Source organism: Triticum dicoccoides, chromosome 6B (genome assembly GCF_002162155.2).
Source record: "Triticum dicoccoides isolate Atlit2015 ecotype Zavitan chromosome 6B, WEW_v2.0, whole genome shotgun sequence".
In the NCBI taxonomy this organism is placed as follows: Eukaryota; Viridiplantae; Streptophyta; class Magnoliopsida; order Poales; family Poaceae; genus Triticum; species Triticum dicoccoides.
The window spans coordinates 711,784,494-711,790,695 of NC_041391.1; the positions used below are offsets into that span (position 1 = coordinate 711,784,494).

The 6,202-nt window shown below is 44.5% G+C and overlaps 1 pseudogene; it reads left to right on the forward strand.

The window, feature by feature from the left end:
* Window positions 1-32: 32 nt before the first annotated feature.
* On the forward strand, window positions 33-2,361 carry LOC119321604 (annotated as a pseudogene).
* The last annotated feature ends 3,841 nt before the right edge of the window (window positions 2,362-6,202 follow it).

The window sequence follows — 6,202 nt, forward strand, 5'->3', positions numbered from 1 at the left end:
ACCAGATCGGCCTCGGCATATCCTCCCTCGACATGACGGTGAGTCCGTCCTCCTGTTCCTTTTCCCCTTGTTGTAGATCCTCTTACAACTTCACTGCAGAAAAAAAAAATCAAGAACAACAAAAAGTAGGAACCATAATCAGAATTCATGGTCAACATTTAACTTTTCTGTTTGCGAAATGTCAAAATTGCGTCAGTCTCTTGGAAAGTATGAAATTTTCCAACACTGTGGGTAATTACATCCTTTTGTGGGTAATTACAAAGGACTGTACTATCAAAATTGTGTGTTTCTGTGGGAAAGTAATCAAAATTGTGTCTTTCTGTGGGAAAGTATATATTTTAATTTTTGTCTGGAAAATATTAAAATTGCACCTGTCTCGGTAAGTAATCGACTCTGATTTGTTTCCAAATAAAATGTAGGACAATGAAGTTGATAGGCTCAGCAAGTTGCCCGATGACGTTTTGCTCAACATTGTCGAGCGACTTGATATCACTGACGTTGCACGAACCACCATCCTCTCGAGACGTTGGAAGCAGATCCCTGCTATGCTCTCAAAAATTATCATAACAGTCGGTTCTTTTGAGCCCAAGGACGGAAGGAGAAAATTAACCTCACATGATATAGTTCGGGCCAACACCACCGTTCGGGAAGCAACCAGGAGCATACTACTCCCTCCGTAAACAAATATAAGAGCGTTAGATCACTACTTTAGTGATCTAAACACTCTTATATTTCTTTACAGAGGGAGTAGAATGCAGGACCGGAAGTCTACACACCATTCACCTAATGTCCATGCAATTCTATCTGGGAGATGACTCCATCTTCAATGGCCAGACTGTTGCCAACACCATAGCAACACAAAAAGTTGCTTCGGTTGAGTTTGTAATCTTAACCGAAGTGCGTAGCAATTGTTACGTTGATGACCTGGTCAGTTATGGGAAGCGGTTCATGGTATTCTTTGATTCATGTCCAAACGCATTTGGTGGTCTTGCACGCCTCTGGCTAGAGAATTTGAGGTTAGGCGAATCAGACTTCCGCAAAATTTTCAGTATATGCAAGCAACTAGAGTTCTTGCGCCTCTGGCGGTGTGACACGGGGGATCTGTCTTTGCTGGAAGTGGAACACCTGCAACTCCGTGAACTAGTGATTTCGGATAGCAGTCTTGAGAGGGTTGATCTCAAGTGGGTACCAAAGCTCACAGTACTGAAATTTAATGGGTTTTTATCTCGAGATGACCCTTTCTGTTTGGGCTATGTCCCACAGCTCCAGACTGTGAGCATCACTAATGTTGGTCTTTCTTGGCACAAGATGCTCAAGCTAAGTGAGTTGCTTGGTAAAACAGCCATAAGCAACCTGCATTTGAACTTCAGATGTGAAAAGGTTTGTGAAGGTCTGCAACTAATGTTATCAGAATGATGCGTGTCATGGAGATGTTGTAGTCATTGCTTTTGGCTAACATAATTCTGCATTATCCCCCTGTTTTGCAGATTTGGGTCAAACCAGAAGGCCGGAAGCAATTGTTACCGGTGTTCCGCAAACTAAGTTTTGTGAATTTGTTCAACATTTCCGAAGAATGCGATCTGAATTGGACGATGTTCATACTCCAAGGCGCACCCACCCTTAAGGAACTATGCATTACGGTAAATAAACTCTTGTACCGGTTCTTCATCTCTCATTTTTTTTATTCCACCACATGTTGAATATGCAAATCGAATTCTCTTTTTCGAAGTTCAAACTTTCCATGACCAGTTAGGAGTTTTTGACCTGATTGAATGCAGGTGCGGGATCATTTATGTGAAATGACAAAGGGGAAGCGGAGGTACATGCATGAGTTTAGCGAGGAGAAGGACAAAGGACTGGAGTGGGAACCATCTGCCCTAGATTTCAATCACCACAGCCTGGCTGAGCTCTGTATCTATGGGTTTCGGGCACAAGACAAATTTGTGAGGTATGCCAGAAACATCATGCAGCGGTGAACCTGGTGGCTGTAAACCTGTATAAGAATCCAGGGTGTGAGAAATGCAAGCGCAGGCTTCCAAGTGGGTGGACGTTGACGGAGATGCTGTTGATTAGAGACAAAATCAGCAAGGGTATGTCGTCAAATGTTGGGGTTCGCTTCCCGAGTTGACAGGCCACAATTAGTATGGATTGGAGGGAGTATCATCTCAAAATACACAGGTTCATTGTTGACGGTTAATCAGTGCATACAGCAGTAGCTTTGCAGCGTGAGTGCGTTGTTTTGTCTAAGAAAAAAACTTGCTGTCAGCGACAATTAATATGAATCGGAGGGAGTACTAAGTTGTACAATAATAAGAGTAGCCTTGACAGTAGTGTCAAGCATAATTTTTTTTTCATTCTTCATTCCTTGTTGGGTTAGCTGCTTCATAGTATAAGCTTAAAGAGTTATGGTATCAAAACTGAAACAGGATCCACGAAAAGACAAGTGAGAGCTTGTATTGGTTGACCTGACATATAAGCTTAATAATGAGTTGCAAAAATACACATATATAAGCTTAATGTGTTATAAAAAACTTGACCAAGTTGAGCCTCTACAGTAGTGAAATGGTTATATGCACAAGTTGAATACAAGCTTTTATCACAAATCTCTACCTCCCAGGATTTAAAAAACGTATAGAGAAGATTTGTCCATTGTGGACTCAACAGTGACGGTGCTTTCTCCCTTTTGAGGGTATTGTGGTGGAGCTTAGGTGTACTAGAGCTTTTACGGAAATCTTGATTGTTTATTTATTTTGGAAAATGGAGAACTAGATGTTGACATAGGTTAGTACCTACCTGGGCTGGACATGCTTGATCCCAAGTCGGTCGATGATCATGGTTGCCGGTCGATCGATCCAGCAGAGCAGATAAATAAGACTCTTTGGTTCTATCTCTTGAAAATGTGCGACCGCCCAGCAAAATGAAGCACCATGGTCTCTTCCGTCCGTCAGGGACGTCGGAACATGGTGTCAGCATGTGTATATTTTTTTTGAGAAATCTCGCCCACTTTATTGATTCATAATAACAATGTTCGTAGGTACAAGGTTTTGATCATGGGAGACCCCTAGGCAGCCAAATATGCCGGCCAGGCCCAAGATCGCAACCAAATTTGCCGAGACTATGAGGTTCGAAATTAAACACCATACGCTCATGGCTAAAACTACAAGAAATAAAAGCATCTCCCGTATGATAGCGCCATGTAGTCCAGCAGAATCGTGCTTCATGTCCTTGATCACCCCTTCACAATCCGAAGCCACACTTTGTTTTCTTTTTATCTTTTTTTCTTCTCAGTTGTAACTTGTAAGGCTATACAAGGCAGGGTCCTAGAGACTTGTAGATCATTATGTATCATTAGGGTTTCCCCCTTTCGCCGCCGGTGTTCCTGGTTGGCTTAGTTCCTCTTGGAACCAGCTCCAGCTGTCGAATCCTTCCTCTGAAAGTAATAAGAAAGTGCTAATTTCTTAATGTTGTTCGTCAGAACACCTCGGGTCTGACACAAACACGCCTGTAAGCGTGGTGGTTGGCGTAATAAAGCTGTCAAGCAGAACCCAATACTACGTTCTGTTGAAATGTGAGATGGGCCTAGAGCCCATATGACAATTTCAGATTTGATCTCTAAGGGCCCATGTAGGTGGCATGACAAGGTGGTAGGAAGTTTAGTCCCACCATGCTAGTGGAAGAGAAGTTGGAGTGGTTTATAAGGGTGTCTCTTCTACATGCTATTGGAGCTTGAGAAGAGAAGAGGCCCTCGCGCGCTCCTCCTCCGCCGCCCGCCGTGCCGCGGGTTGCGGGAATGAGCCGAGCCGAGCTCACACCTATGCGCTTATTTTTGCCAGCCTCTAACGGAGAGGTTCTGACAGCAGGGCCACGATCTGAGACGTCGGATCGTGGGCTGTCACGGACTCGGACGTGGGCCAAGACCACGTCTCTCCACGCGGCTGCGTCTATATAAGTGTGTTGTGTCCCCTAACCCTAGCCGCCACGAACAGATCACATCTGCTCACGCGCATGCCCGCCGTCGTTTCATATTAGCAGTACTAGCGGTATGTGTAGATTTGTCTACTGTTTGCTTAGTACGTGCATGTTTAGATCAAAGTCAGTACGTCATCAACTTAGTCAATGCCATGCTAGTGATTTACTCGTGGATTAATTTAATCGAGAAATTGCCTATTTACTCAACAATCCAAAAACCTATTATGTGTAGGAATTTTTCGGCAAGTGCCTTTGCCGCTGCACTGAAACCGGATAAGTTTATCGGTACGTATTTTAAGCGTTGGCAGACAAAGACCACTTTATGGCTCACAGCTATGAACGTGTTCTGGGTCACCGGTGTGTCCACGGGAACGATTGCTCCTGAGCAGGAGAAGGCGTTCAGGGAGGCAACCACTGTGTTTCTCGGAGCAGTTCTTAGCGTGATCGGAGATAAACTGGTCGACGCATATTTACATGTGCATGTCGCCAAGGACTTGTGGGAGGCGCTCGAATCTAAGTTCGGGGCCGCCGATGCAGGGAGCGAGATGTATATCATAGAGCAGTTCCACGATTACAAGATGGTTGAGAACCGTCCTGTACTGCAGCAGGCTCATGAGATAATATGCATTGTTAAGGAGCTTGAGCTTCTGAAGTGCGAGTTACCGGGCAAGTTTGTCGCGGGCTGCATAATCGCTAAGCTCCCCAATTCCTGGAGGAACTTTGCCACCACTCTGAAACATCAGAGGCGTGAATTCTCTGTGGAGGATGTCATTGGCCATCTGAGTGTTGAGCAGAATTCGAGGGCAAAGGACTCGCACGGAAAAGGGGCCGAAGGGACTTCTGTCGCCAACATGGTGAACCAGAAGAACTTCAACTCCCACAAGCCCAAGGGAAAGAACGGTGTCCAACACAATACTGACTTTAAGAAGAAGGGTAAGAAGATCTTCAAGAAGAACAAGAAGGATGAGGGCTACTTTACTTGTGGTTCGGTTGAACATTGGGCCAACAAGTGCCCAAACAAGTATAAGAAGCCAGGACAGGACTCCAAGTCTGTCAACATGATTGTGTGCAACAATGAGAATGGTGCATTTGGGTACGGTAATTTATTTACTGTTTTTTCAGTGTTTCAGCCTACCGATTGGTGGGTGGACACAGGTGCAAGTGTTCATGTGTGTGCTGACATTTCATTGTTCACTTCTTACCAGGTCACAGGTCACGGGTCCGTATTGATGGGGAATGGCGCGAGTGCTTCTGTTCATGGTGTTGGCACGGTCGATCTGAAGTTTACTTCGGGAAGGATCGTGCAGCTGAAGAACGTGCAGCATGTCCCCGCCATCAAGGAGAACCTCGTTAGTGGCTCCCTTCTATGTAGAGAAGGGTTTAAGTTGGTTTTCGAGTCTAATAAATTAGTTGTTACGAAATATGGACTCTTTGTTGGAAAAGGTTATGAGAGCGGAGGGATGTTCCGCCTTTCCCTCGCAGATTTTTGTAATAAAGTCGTGAACCATATTCATTCGAATGTTAATGAATCTGAAGTTTGGCATTCACGTCTTTGTCACATTAGTTTCGGTGTTATGACGCGGCTATCCAAGTTGGATTTAATCCCGAGTTTCACTTTAGCCAAAGGTTCTAAGTGCCTATCATGTGTGCAAGCTAAGCAACCTCGCAAGCCTCACAAGGCCGCGGAGGAGAGACACTTGGCACCATTAAAACTCATACATTCTGATCTTTGTGAGACGAATGGTGTGTTGACTAAAGGCGGAAAGAAATACTTCATGACATTGATAGATGATTCCACTAGATATTGCTCTGTATATCTGTTAAATACTAAAGATGAGGCTCTACACTACTTTAAAATCTATAAGGCAGAAGTTGAGAATCAACTTGAAAAGAAAATTAAACGAATCCGGTCAGATCGCGGTGGAGAGTACTTCTCGAGTGAGTTTGATTCCTTCTGTGCGGAACACGACATTATTCATGAGAGGATGCCTCCCTATTCTCCCCAGTCAAACGGGGTTGCCGAGCGGAAAAATCGTACTCTAACTGATCTGGTTAACGCCATGTTAGATACATCGAGTTTATCCAAGGCATGGTGGGGGGAGGCTATATTGACGGCATGTCATGTCCTGAATAAAGTTCCGACAAAGGATAATGAGATCACTCCCTATGAGAAATGGGCAAAGACAAGGACAACACTCTCGTACTTGCGCACTTGGGGCTGTTTTGCGAAAGT